This window comes from Vicugna pacos, chromosome 14, assembly GCF_048564905.1.
Source record: "Vicugna pacos chromosome 14, VicPac4, whole genome shotgun sequence".
NCBI lineage: Eukaryota > Metazoa > Chordata > Mammalia > Artiodactyla > Camelidae > Vicugna > Vicugna pacos.
Genome location: NC_133000.1, coordinates 29,634,239 through 29,649,467, shown reverse-complemented (window position 1 = coordinate 29,649,467; position 15,229 = coordinate 29,634,239). Strand labels below are relative to the sequence as shown.

The window sequence follows — 15,229 nt, the reverse complement described above, 5'->3', positions numbered from 1 at the left end:
GGGTGGGAATGGACAGACTGGGATTTCAAAATTTGTAGATACTAACAGGTATATGCAGAATAGGTAAACAAGATTATATTGTATAGCACAGAGAAATATATACAAGATTTCGTGTTAGCTCACAGTGAAAAAAAATTGTGACAATGAATATATACATGTTCTTCTATAATGGAAAAATTGTGCTCTACATTGGAATTTGACACAACATTGTAAAATGACTATAACTCAATAAAAAATGTTTAAAAAAATAAACAAGCTATAAATAGTCCTGATTTAAAGTAGTTATAGGAAATAAGAAAGATAATACTTTAGGCTTTTATATCAGAAAATAGTCTTATTTTAGTGGCAAATTGGTCATGATTTTGCAACCAGGAAGAAGGAAATATAATCATGGTTTTTTTGGGGGTTTTCAGCCAAGGAAAATTGCATAATACTGCAAATCTATTAATGTTTTGTAACTTTAAACAGTACATATAAAGGAAAATGGTATTAACTTATAAAAGTAAAGGTAAAATATAGACAAAGCCAGAGAAGTAAAGAAGTAGAAATGTTTGAGAACGAAAGTGTAAGGGAAGTAAATACTCAAATAACCAGAAGAAGAGAGAATTGGAGATTGCTGATGACGTTTGTCAAAAGGAAAAAAAGAATAAGTATAATATCAAGTTTACAGAGTCAGGAAAAATGTAACACATAAATGCAGGAATTTCTACCTTATCACAATGTATACATCCCCCCCCAAAAAAACCCTGTAAGACTGAACACCTTAAAAATAAGCTATAAGGAATAAATTTAATAAGAGGAAATCAAAAGCAGTTAGCTTTCTAAATGGAATGCTAACAAGAATAATTATTATACCTTAGAAGATAACCCAGGCTGGAGGGTTCCTCAGGGAATGTACAAAGACAACAGATTAGAACTATTTCTTTCATAGTAAGGACACACGAAGATCAAAGTGGAGTTTTGGGCACAAGAAGAGCAACCTGCTAAACTTTGTGAAAGCTGAGAGGTCTATGTTATATATAAGATATATAGGTGCTCAAAATTGATTTTCTTAAAATACTGCTGAAAGGATGTCTTGCTTGTATAGCAGAGAGCAAAGTGTTGTTTTTCTTGTGTGTTTGTTTTTTTCTCTGTGAAATCATACTTCTACTCCTGCTATTCTGCCTCCCCATTCCTAGGGAAAATGTAAGTACGAACAAGTTTCTTATTAGTATGAACTTTATTCTCCTACGTACCAATATCATGTGAAACAATTGATAGTGCAGGAATATCTGTGCAGCCAACAGATTATAATACAGCTATCACAATTTTTCAAGGAGGTAAAAAACAGATTTAGGGTATTATATGTTATGAAAAATATTATGTTAAGAAGCCAATAGGGATTATCTAATGTAGTGAATTAGTAGATAAAATTTATAAACATATTACTTAAATAAATGAAGGGAACCAAGTCAAAAAAGATGAGTTAAGAGTAGTTGCCTCTGGTGATTGAGACTGGGTTGTAGAAGGCTGCATTTCATTTAGCTTATCTGTTTCATTTTTATTTTAATCATTACATTATTTTCATTAAGAATCAATAAAAATAACAAAAACATCAAACAACAAATATTCCAATCCTTAAAGCTAAGAATCATTATATCTCTCTGGTATTACTTGAACAAATTGTCTGTTCTAAATATCCTAATTAAATTTTTTACCATGAAATGGAAGGATGCATTGATTAGGAATCACCTGTACCAAACTCTTTAATTGCTTCTAACTCCATCCCCAGCCAAAACTATGATTCAATAAAGAAGGCTCAGGATTTTCCTCAGCTTGAAAATAAAAGTCTTTCCTTACCCAATCCTAATTTTTCCCAAGGGATGTTGAACAAAGTACTTAACATCTTTTAGCTTTGCCTAATAAAATGAGATGATAATAACTACTTTGAAATATTATTGGAAATATAAAATTATATTTCCTTGTTTTTTTTTCTCTGTGATTTATCATAACATTTTGTGTATATTTCCCTGTGCTATACAGTGTAATCTTGTTTATCTATTCTACAATTTTGAAATCCCAGTCTATCCCTTCCCACCCTCTATCCCGCCCCCCTCCCCCGGTAACCACAAGTCTGTATTCTCTGTCCATGAGTCTATTTCTGTCCTGTATTTATGCTTTGTTTTTGTTTGTTTGTTTGTTTTTGTTAATTATATATACATTTAATCAATAAATGTTGATTATCTTCATTTAAATAATTTTATAATGCTTTCATTATGTTCAGAAAGCTTAAGCAAATTTAAAACTGCTTTAGGCTTCTTAGAGTGGCAAAATCATAAAATCATACTTAGCAAACATTCTAATGCACAACTGCCATAGGCAAATAGAAGCTTTATTTAATTCTTCTCTCTGGTTTTATGTTATACAATCTAAGGATCTTTTATATTTTATGTTCAGGGTTCTGATAAATTGTAGTGTATTTTTCCTTCCACTATTATCCATTTCAAAGTAAACAGATCAATTGTGAATGAATGTTCCTCTTCGATAACAGTTTGTCAGCTATTCATTCACTGTTTAGTCAATAAGGAGACTGACTTAGGTAGTAAAAATTTTTAACAGTACTTTTAATTCTTAAGTTGTCTTCTTTTTGTAATATTGGCCTTGGCTAGAGCAAAGGGCATTCATTTTGGGAACACTATGTTTCTTCCTGTCCCACAGTTAATAAGGCACATGAAGCATTGACAGAGGCTTGATCAAGCATACAAAACAGGCAGCCAGAAACAGGCATATTCTTCTCTTGCAATGAAACCATCTGCAGCCAATCCCAGCAGGTTTTCCTTCAGGACCATGAACAAAAGGCAAGAATACAGTTTGTTTCTCATTCTCCTTCATACAAGTGAAGCAGAGGCAAGATTGAGGAGGGAAAACTAAGCTAAACATGTGCAGGTGTATTTTCCTGGGCTATTTTACATTTTGCAAATCTTGACTTTAAATTGTGCAATTAAGGAGAAAAAGCATTTCAGATGAAATTAAATGCATTTTCATACATTAGAGAAACAAATCATACGTGGAAAGATAAATATTTCTGGACAGACCTAGTCATGAACAGATGTATCATGTTTCTGTTAATAATCTGAGGTAATTAAATCTCCCTTTGCCATTTGCCAATTATTCAGATTTAGAGTTTTTCATTTTTCTTTTTTTCACTAGAAGTTTATAGAAGCATAAACCAATAGTTCAAGAATGATAAGGAACATCATTATGTTGTTACTGTGGCTGAGAGTACATGCCAGTGCTTTTCTGAGAGCAGTTGAACAGAAAACAATTCAATAAACTATCCTTGGAAGTTTCACACAAATTGTGGATGGCTTTTAAAACTGTTTCTCCTTTTGACTAAGGGACATGTAGATTTTCATTGTTTTGAGTGAGTGAGTGGTAGAAATTTTCACTACATCTAATAATCATTTTCTCACTAGGCTGCAAAAAATTAGGAGATTATGTTGCTTGTAATCAAGGTGATATTTATCAAGCATATAACTTATGAATTTCATTGTTATTGGTAACTGGAACATTATTCACTTATAAAACATGCATAAAATGATGTATTCTCACTTAAGAAATGGATAATTCAAAAAAAAGAAATGGATAATTCAAGAGCAAATAACAGAGTTTCAGTTATCAGCTAATTATAATCATTCAGCATTGAAAGAGGCAACTGTGGGTGGAGTTATCACTATGAAAGAAATGTAGCTAAATATGTAATATAAACTGACAAATAGAAAAGAGAAATATCTTTTCTTTATAATAAATTCATCAAATCTAAACTGAACAAATTTCTGAAAGTCAAGACTTTTAGCAGATTTTAGTGTTTCAAACATGAGAAATATCATGTAATTGAGCATTATGTACCAGTATTATTGTCCAAGAATGTTAGCAAGTTTGAAAAGAAAATAGTATGTTTGAATGATGAACATGATGAATCTATAAATTCTTGAACTGTGTAAATAAGTGAGTTTTTTCCTTAGTCTAAAATGTTTTCCTTTTTGTGATCCTTTTGAAATGTGAGAACAGTGGTTGTACATACAGAGATATGTAATGATTTTAACTTTGTATTAATGATAAAAATAAGGTTTAACAATAGCAAATTAAAATTAATGTCAAACAGATAAAATACTCTAAAATTAGATAAAATGAAATATATATTGAATTTTTTTCCAAGTCTGTCTCCAGAATTGAAGAATGTATGCTTTAGTAGCAAAAATATCTAGGCCTTATTTATCTTTGAATTTCTAGATCAAATGTGTAGTGCCTGACACACAGTAGTTGCTAAAAAAAATGGTTTATTGGGTAAACTGAATGTATCAATGGTAAATGTGAACAATGATAGGCTCAGTTTTCTCCTTCACATTTGGGAAATGAGCAATACATAAGTAAAAGGAGCAGACAACTAAATAATACCCATCTATTCTGAATTCTTGTCTTAACATAGATTTATACCTTCTTGAAGGGGATATTCAACTTTAGTTTGTGACACAAAAGACAAAATGAAAGCAGAAGCTATTGCCCATACATTCTTTAAATGGCAGAGAAAATTCTACTTGAAGCAAGACAGAATCCCCACAGAATGTATCACTGATATTTGTAAATTCTATGTTCTTTTCTTTGATTGACACAAAGGAACTTCATTTAAAAAAAAAAATACAAAACTTCCCTGTCATTTTCTCTCAATTTTTTCCCTATTGTCCATGCCTTTCCTCCTTCCTACATACATCCCTTTCTTTATTCTTTTGTCCTTTTTTGTGCATTTACATATTTACATGAAGTTGGTATGAATTTTTTGAGTGATATATTTTAAAATTAATTATGCAAATATATATTTACATTGCAGGGAGAATATACCATTCATGAGAAAGTAGAAAATTGTTTTATTCAGGCTATTGTAATAGTGATGGCACCAAAAATGCACAGGTGCCTGAAGATCAGAAGGTATCATCAGTATGGTGGTTTTGCTTTGGACATATTTTTCTTCTTGAGTTATAGTCAGTTACAATGTTGTATCAGTTTCTGGGGTACAGCACAATTCTTCAGTGATACATGAATATATACAATGTATATATTCATTTTTGTATTATTTTTCACCATGAACTACTACAAGATATTGAATATATTTCCCTGTGCTATACAGTAAAAACCTGTTTATTTATTTTATATATACCTGTCAGTATCTGGAATTCTCAAAATCCAAGTTTATCTCTTCCCACTCTTATTCCCTCCTGGTAACCAAACGTCTGTATTTTATGTCTGTGAGTTTGTTTCTGTTTTATATATAAGTTCACTTGTCTTCTTTTTTAATTTTTATTTTTTTAGATTCCACATATGAGTGATATCATATGGTATTTTTCCTTGTCTTTCTGGCTTATTTCACTTAGAATGACATTCTCCAGGGACATCAATTTTGCAGCAAATGACATTATGTTGTCATTTTTATGACTGAGTAGTATTCCATTGTATAAATATACAACTTCTTTATCCAGTCATCTGTCAATCGACATTTAGGTTGTTCCATGTCTTGGCTATTATAAATAGAGCTGCTATGAATATTGGGGTGCAAGTGTCTTTTTAAATTTGGATATATGCCCAAGAGTGGGATTCCTGGGTCATATGGTAAGTCTATTCCTAGTCTTTTGAGGAATCACCATATTGTTTTCCATAGTGGCTGCACCAAACTGCATTCTCACCAGCAGTGTAGGAGGGTTCCCTTTTCTCCACAGCCTCCCCAGCATTTATCATTTGTGGACTTTTGAATGATGGCCATTCTGACTGCTGTGAGATGATACCTCATTGTAGTTTTGATTTGCATTTCTCTGATAATTAGTGATATTGAGCATTTTTTTCATGTGCCTATTGATTATTCATATGTCTTTTTTGGAGAATTGCTTGTCTAGGAATTCTGGCTATTTTTGGAATGGGCTGCCTGTTTTTTCCTTCTTAAGCCATATGAGCTGTTTATATATTCTGGAAATCAAACCCTTGTCAGGTTCAACTTTTGCAAATATTTTCTCTCATTCTGTAGGTTGTCTTTTAGTTTTGTTTATTGTTTCCTTTGCTGTGCAAAAGTTTGTAAGTTTAATTAGGGTCCATTCACTTATTTTTGCTTTTATTTCTAATGCTTGGGTAGACTGCCCTAAGAGAACATTGCTGAAATATATATGAGACAATATGTTGCCTATGTTTTCTTCTAGGAGGTTTATTTCATCTTCTCTTCTGTTTAAGTCATTAAGCCATTTTGAGTTTATTTTTGTGTATGGTGTGAGGGAGCATTCTAACTTCATTGATTGACATGCTGCTGTCCAGTTTTCCCAAAACCATTTGCTGGAAAGACTGTCTTTATTACATTGTATGTTCTTGCCTCCTTTGTCAAAGATTAATTGGCCAAAAGTTTGTGGGTTCATTTTTGGTCCCTCTATTGTGTTCCATTGAACCATATATCTATTTTTTGTACTAATACTAAGCTGCTTTGATTACTGTAGCTCTGTAGTATTGTCTAAAGTCTCAGAGGATTATGCCTCCAGCCTCATTTTTTTCTTAAGTATTTATTTGGCAATTCTGGGTCTTTTGTGATTCCATATAAATATGACTATGATTTCTTCTAGTTCTGTAAAATATGATGTGGGTAATTTGATAGGGATTGCATTAAATCTGTATCTTTCCTTGGACAGTATGGCCATTTTAACAATATTGATTATTCCAATCTGGGAGCATGGGATATTTTTCCATTTCTTTACATCTTCTTTAATTTCCTTAATCAATGTTTTGTAGTTCTCCATGCATAAATCTTTCACCTCCTTGGTTAGGTTTATTCCTAGTTATTTTATTATTTTGGGTGTTATTTAAAATGGAATGTATCTTTACTTTCTTTTCCTGTTGATTCATCATTACTGTAAAGAAAGGAACTGATTTTTGTACATTAATCTTGTAATCTGCTACCTTTCTGAATTCTTTCATTTGCTCTAGTAGTTTTTGTGTAAAACTTTTAGAGTTTTCTATATATAGTATCATATCCTCTGCATAGAGTGATAATTTTACCTCTTCTTTTCCAATTTGAATCCCTTTTATTTCTTTTTCTTGCCTGATTGTTGTGCCTAGGAGTTCCATGACTATGTTGAATGGAAGTGATGAGAGTGGAAAATCTTGTCTTTTCCCAGATTTTTTTAGAAGATTTTCAATTTTTCACTGATAAGGACTATGCTGGTTGTAGATTTTTCATAAATAGCTTTTATTATGTTCAGATTTGTTCCCACTATACCCACTTTAGTGAGGGTTTTTATCAAAATTGGGTGTTGAATTTTATCAAGTGCTTTTTCTACATCTATTGATAGAATCAGGAGGTTTTTGTCATTTCCTTTCTTGATATGGTGTATTACACTGATTGATTTGCATATGTTGAACCATCCTTTTGTTCTGGGGATAAGCCCAACTTGATTTTTGTGTATGAACTTTTTAATGTGTTGTTGGGTTCTATTTGCTAATATTTTGGTGAAGATTTTGCATCTATGTTCATCAGTGATATTGGTCTGTGACTTTCTTTTTTGGTAGTGTTTTTCTCTGGTTCTGGTATCAGGGTGATGGTGGCTTCATAGAATGTGATTGGGAGTATTTTCTCCTTTTTAATCTTCTGGAAGAGTTTGAGAAGGACTGGTAAGAGTTCTTCTTTGTATGTTTGGTAGAATTCCCCAGGGAATCCATCTGGTCCTGGACTTTTGTTTGTAAGGAGGTTTTTTTTTTTTTTTTATTGCTAATTCAATTTCATTTCTAGCAATCAGTTTGTTCAAGTAGTTAATTTCTTCTTGATTGTCTTGGTGGACTGTATATTTCCAGAGGCTTGTCCATTTTTCTAGGTTATCCATTTTTGTTTCCGTATTGTTGTTCATAGTATTCTCATATGCTCTTTTGTATTTCTGTGGTATCTGTTGTAATTTCTCCATTTTCCTTTCTTATTTTGTTTTTTGCACTCTCTCTTTTCTCTTCTTCATGAACTTGGCCAGAAGTTTGTCATTTTTGTTTAGTCTTTCAAAAAACAGCTCTTGGTTTGATTGTGTTTTTCTATTTTTATCTCTATTTTATTTATTTTCTCATTGATCTTTATTATTTCCTTCTTTCTGTTGACTTTTTTTTTCTCTTCCTTTTCTAATTCCTTTACATGGAAAGTTAGATTGCTAATTTGAGATTCTTCTTTTTTGAAGAAGGCCTGTATTACTATAAACTTCCCTCTTAGCACTGCCTTTGTGGCATCCCATAAATTCTGTGTGAATGTGTTTTCATTTTCATTGGTCTCAAATTATTTTTAAATTTCTTCTTTGATTTCATCATTGACCCATTGGTTTTTTTAGTAGCATGTCATTTAATCTCCATGCTGTATTTCTTTTCTCCTTTGTTCCGTTGTTTTTCTGTAGTTGATTTCTAGTTTTTTGGTATTGTTGTCAAAAAAGATGCTTGAGATAATTTCTATGCTCTTAAAATTTTTGAGTTTTCTTTTGTGCCCAAGTACATAATCTATCCTAGAAAATGTTCCATGTGCACTTGAAAAGAATATATATTCTATTTTTAAGTGCTGTAATATTCTGAAAATGTCAACCAGTCTAATTGTTCTATTGTATCATTTAATTTCTTTGTCACCTTATTGGTTTTCTGTCTACAAGATCAGTCCGGTGATGTTAATAGTGTGTTAAAGTCTCCTAGAATGATTGTATTCTCATCAGTTTCTCCCTTTATGTTTGTTAGTATTTTCCTTATGTATTTAGATGCTCCTATATTGTGTGCATATATGTTAATGAGTGTAATAACCTCATCTTATGTTGCCCCTTTAATAATTATAAAATGTTCCTTTTATCTTTCTTTATGTCCTTTGTTTTAAAGACTGTTTTGTTTGAAATCAGTATTTCTGCTCCTGCTTTCTTGTCATTATCATTTGTATGAAATATCCTTTTCCATCCTCTCACTCTCAACCTAAGTTTGACCTTCTCCCTACTGTAGGTCTCTTGATTGCAGCATATTGTAGGTTCTTGTTTCATTATTCATTCTACCACTCTGTATCTTTTGATAGGAGCATTTAGTCCATTGACATTTACAGTAATTATTCATAGACGTGTGTTTATTGTCATTTTGAATTTAGTTCTGCAGTTGATTTGGTATTTTCTCTTTGTTTCTTTCTATTTCTTTTTGTGGATTGATCATTTTTATTTGTATTATCTTGGTTTCTTTTCAGTATTTATGATTCTATTGTAAGTTTTGGTTGGTGATTACCCTCCTTCTTATATATAACCCATTACTATATCTGTCTGTTTTAAACAAATAATATGTCTGTTTTAAACAGATAGTAATATATGCACAAACTCATCCTAATGAGAACAAATAATTAAAGAAAGAAAAATGAAAATAAACTATTTTATTTCTCCCCTTTCCCACCTTTAATGATTTAGATATCCTGTTTTACAATTTAATGTTTATTCTGTTGTAATTCATTTTACATATCACCTTTCCTATTATGGTTTTCTCCTTCCTGTAGCATCCTGTTTCTTTTCTATTTAGAGTAGATCTTTCAATATTTCTTTAGCATAGATTTAGTGTTGCTAAATTCTTTTAGATTTTACTTCCCTGTGAAGTATTTTATCTCTCCTTCTGTTCTAAAGGATAGCCTTGCTGGATAAATTATCCTAGTTTGCATCTTTATTTTTTCATTCAGGGCTTTGAATATATCTTTCCACTTCCTTCTGGCCTGTAGTGTTTATGTAGAGAAATCAGCTGAAAGCCTTATGGGGATTCCCTTGTAACCAATTCTTTGTTTTTCTCTTGCTGCCTTTAAAATTATTTCTTTATCCTTCACTCTGTCCATCTTGATTATAATATGCCTTGATATTTGTTTGTGTGTATTCTTCTTATTTGGGACCCTCTGTGCTTCATGTACTTGGATATCTGATTTCTTCTTTAGGTTTGGGAAATTTTCTGTCATGATTTCTTCAAATACCTTTTCAATCATCTTTCCTCTTTCTTCTCTTTCTGGGACCCTTATTATGCATAGGTTGGAACACTTTATATTATCCCATAGGTCTCTTATTTTATTTTCATTAGTTTTTATTTGTTTTCCTCTCAGCTATTCTGATTGGATGATTTCTGTTGTCGTGCCTGTAAGTCATTCATTTGTTCATCTGCACTATCTAGCCTACTTTTTTGCAGCCTTTAGCTCAGCTCTCATCTCAGCAAATGAGTTTTTAAAAAATTTTTATTGACTCCTCTTCATAGTTTCAGTTTCTTTTTTGATGTATTCTCTCTATATATACACATTCTCTTTTAGTTTCTTCAGTATTTGGTCACTCCTTTTGAAATCATGATCTAGTAGACTATAAATTTTAATTTTATTGATTGTTCTTTCAGGGGATTTAACTTGTTTTTTTAATTGGAAGTGGTTCCTCTGCTTCATTTTACTTATATCTCTCTGGCAATATGGCTTTTCAAGTATTAGTTATCTACTCTAGTCCTTAATGATTTATTTATTTATTTAAAGTGGAAGAGTAAGTAAAATTTTAAAAAATTTAAAAGAAGAAAAGATTTTTGAAAACAGTATAATCAGTAACAGAAGAACATTTCAGAAAGAAATAAAAATCAAGTTGAGATGAATTTTAAAAAAACTGAAAAGTAGAAAAAATACTTGAAAACCAGTAATAATCAATAACAGAAGAACAAAGCAAAGAGAAATAAAAATCAAATTAAGAGAATTTAAATAAAACTAAAAGAAAAAAAAAGACTGGAAAACAGTGTAATCCTTAACAGAAGAACAAAACAAAGAAGAATAGAAATGAAATTTAGACACATTTTAAAAAATCATCATAATAAAAATATTTTAAATTAAAAATTTTAAAGGGAGTAATAAATAGAAACTTAGAAATTTTTTAAAAGTAAACAGCAAAAGTGAAAAAAAGAAAAGAAAAGAAAGAAAAATGGATGTGTCCCCATGAAGGTTGTGTGTTAATAATTTTGTTGAGAGGTTCTTCTTAAGTATGGGTGGTTACCAAGTCTTCCTTCCGTGCCTTTTTCCTGTTATCCCTTTGGTTTTGGTTGTCATCAGTAACCTGGTAGTCAGAGCCTGCCCTGGCTATTGAACAGTGCCTCCTTTTTGTTTTGTGATGGTCATTGTTTCTCCCTTCACCCTTTTATGTGAACTCCGCTTGTTGTTTCCAGAGGTGCTCTAGTCATGCCCCTGATCTGTGCTCCTCCCAGTGCAGGTAGGCAGGCAAGTTGCACCCTCTCTGACAGCACACTACAGTGCTACAGTAGTGCACTGTATGCAGACGGGTCATGCCCCTCCTCAGTTGCAGCTCCCCACTCTGACTCTCCTCTGTACTCCACAGGCAGCCTTGAAGAAAACAGCCACACCAGCCTTTGCCCCTGCTCTGTGGCAGAACTCTATTCTTTGTTCATTTGTCTACAGGTGCAAGTTCACAGAGGCACCAGGGCAGAATGTGCCCATCTGCCTGGGGCCATTAACAAATCTCAGTCCCACCTATGGATATGTGGAGCCCTTAGGTATGGATTCAGGTTTTGATCCCACCTCAACCTGGTTGCCCAGCAGCAGAGGATATGGTAGCTTTGGTTGAGCCCCATCTCTCATCTCCCAAGAACATGCCAGTATTGGTGTTGGGGGTCTGCAGAGACAAAGACTAGGGCTCCCTTCCCTAAAGGCACACCAGCAATGTTGCTTTGGTTCTTTTTTTTTTAATGAGGGAACCATGTTGTTCTGATCTGTATATCCTCCCAGCAATGGTGTACAGCAGACTGCAATCCCTCTTGGTTGACTCTGTACAGTTGTCCTGAGTCCTGTGCCCAGCTCAGGTAGTCTGTCCTGTCCCACACCTGCTCTTTTGCTTCGAGGGCTGGAGTCATGTGGACATTTTGTGTCCATTTATGTTAGTTCTATTGGTCAAGTCCCATTCCATACAGATCTAAGCCTCAGAGGCTCCCTGTCCATCCTGCTTATCTCTCCATTGGAGAGGGAGAGACCCAACAAACAAGTACTATTCCTCCTTTGCAGCTCCCTCCCTAAGAGACTGATCTGGCACTCTTTTCCTTTTTCTTCCTTCATTTTTCCCTTTCTCCTACCAGATTTGTGGCATATTTTGTCTTTTGAAGAAGGCAATGTTCTGTCAAATTTCAGCAGGTGTTCTGATTGGATGGGTGGGTCTGTGGATATCAGTTTTGGTGCATTTATGGAAAAGGGTGAGCTGTGAGCCTCCTACTCCAACTTCTTGGCCCTTTCCCTTCTTTAGACTTTTATAGGAATTACTTGAATAGAAAGTTATAGGTGGGGTGCTTTTATAGTTTAGAATTTTTTTTAAACAGGGGAAATCTGAGTCAGGTAGAAAAGTTTATCTCTATTTTGTTAAGTTAACAAAGACCACCCAAATAAGAACAGAACAAAGGTTATTCAGAGCTTGCCATTGCAACTGATTCAGTCACTATCACTTGCATTTGACAGAGGCACAAGAGTAGATAGGATAATTGTAAAATCTTACTGTGGAAAAAAAAGAAGGCTTCAGTTAGGCCCTGATTTCAGACTACTGGCATTGGAATGCTGTAATCAGAATAACTAGAAATGAGGCATTACATGTCATGGGTTTTGGGTGCATATTTGGCTTTCTCTCTTTGGTTCTAATTAGGGAAACTTTCAGTTATTAATCAAGTTCTGGCTGTGTAGGACCAATTGTAACAGGGGATATTGTTTGGCTTTCTGGACTATTTTGTGAGAGATAGTCTGATTTCCCATAAATCTGAGTTATACATAATGAATTGTTTTCCTAGGCTAGTTACTACAGTTGGCAGACTGTCTTCCTAGACTCATTGCTACAGATTGTTGGTCAGAGATTTATTTTATATGTGGTAATTTTATATGTGATATTACAATTGTCTGTTTCATATATTCTTTCTCACAGTGTCTGGCTAATTTCAGCAAGTGGAGACAAACTATTTAGCTAATTATTTATAAGACAGTGAATGGGAACTCAGAGAGACTGTACCCTGCCAAAACACAGGTAAATAAGATGGTCATCCATGAGTCTCATCTAAGTCATGTGGGAAAATAGAGTTCTTTGCAGTAAGCTATTTCTTACCAGGAAAATTTTAGAAACTAAATGTTGGGGGTGTTAATCATCACTGTTTACTGGGGAAATAGGATTCAGGTAAAGTTTATCATTATTAATTCAAGGTATTTTTAACAAAATATAATCAAAGCCAAATAGGATCAAAGAGATTTAAGAACTGTCATAGAACAAGATAAATGTAATTGTTCTTGACCATATTAGATAGAAAGGAATCTCTGAAAATGGGAGAACAACAACCATCAAAAATGTGTGTTTGGTGATGATCTCAAGGGACTTAGCCCAGAACATTGCCCATCAGGTCAGCACCATTTTGGGACCAAGACTGGTTGTGGAGGAGGGAAAAGCCATAAAAGGGGATTATTCAAATTATCAAAAACCTCCTCTTGGGACTGAGCACAGTGGCACTTCCAGGCCAGGGGCACCTCTGGTGTGGCAGAAGGTGATTGAATTATTCAGATATGAAGGTCATGTTGTAAGTTTTGTGTAAAAGTTCCTGGGATATTTCAAGTGGCAATTTTGGTGTTACAGAGGTTTTGGATAATTTTGCCCCAGAAGTTTATTAAACTTGATAAGAATCATCTCTGAAGTGAATTGATAGTAATGAACAATTCTACAAACTACTTAAAAAGAAAACCAGGCATTTCTTCAGTATTTTGTTTCAGATAGATTATATAACTGGGTAAAGTATTTCAGCTGGTAATATTTTTTGTTCCCCTACCCCTCCCTTATGGTTGGTGTTCTTCAGCCAGAACTGTAAGATATGTTTGATTGGTGTACTAAGTAGTTTCAGCAGTTTCAAATTACTATTTAAATATTGCTGAAGTTCCATGGCAGTTTGTTTTTATTTTTATCAAAAGTTTTAGGAATTTTTGACATCAGCCCTTTTCACATCAAATTGTGACAACTTTTCTAAATGAAGACATTGAATGAATATATATTTTTCCCTTTTATGTGTTATTTACATCAAAGTTTATGATGTAGTTTCCCAGCCCCATGGTAGTACTGAGATGGCTATGTATCTCGGTTTATGCTGATGTTTAGAACTGCTTCTCAGACATGAAATATTCTTTTTGTTTTTGCTTTTTGGCTTATAAATTGGATATTTCAACTGGAGTTGATAAGTATAATAGTAGCACGTACATGAAGTAATAAAGAAGACTTTAAATTTTTAAATTCAAGGAACTTGGCTAATTCTGGAAATAGAACTTTAAAACAGAAGTATGGGTAACTCATTGAAATAACTCTATGTCAAATAGTCATGGACTGAGTATCTTCAGAGAACTTGGATATTATTTCAGAGGATACAAAATTTTTTTAAAAACCTGGAAAACAAAGATTACAGAGAAAATCCCAACACCTTCTTGTTCAGCTCTGTTGGAATTTGGACTTGCCATGAGGTGTTGAAGTCTTGTTTCATTGAGTTGGAGAGACCGGACCTAAGCAGCACAGCATGACTTTGCTCCAGACTCATTTAATTTTCCTACCCCACCATCATCAAGAGTCATCACTGAATTTTGAAAAGTATTCTGAAAATGTTTCAGGGACAGAAAATCATTATGATATGACTAATCAATGACACAACTCTTCAGATGGCTTTGATTCTGGTATTGGATGTCCTGATGGAGGTAACTTTGGAAGGAAAGGAAAAAAAAAAGAACAATGGTGTACACATGGAATAAATGGTACTGAAAATATAAATCATCAAGGGAGACACCATGGTGGAAGTTCCTGTTCTCATAACAGTATTTTCCATTCTGGAAAAAGCCAAGGACTACATGCAAACAACATATCTGACAATGAAATGGGAGTAAAGAAGATGAGAGAGAACTCAAACAGTTTGAGGCTGAGTATTTTCTGCCTTTAAATCCTGAATATGAGAGAGAAACAAATCAGAACAAATCTTTAGCTGCAGATATATGGGGGTTGATCTAAGGATTTTGAGCAATAGTTGAAAAGAACTTTCAAAGGAAGATGTGCTCTTTATTGGGTCTTAGGTGAACTAAAAAGTGTGTTTGTATTAGAAAAAAAGGTCAATTGTGGCTTGGTTATTTGTTAAATTCCCAGTACTTTCCATAGGAATATGTTGAAACTTTCATTGT

General features: G+C 33.3%; 1 pseudogene; it reads left to right on the top strand.

Annotated features, from left to right (window-relative positions):
• Positions 1–15,229, top strand: part of LOC102544643 (vasculin-like) — a 143,310-nt pseudogene that overhangs the window by 127,403 nt on the left and 678 nt on the right.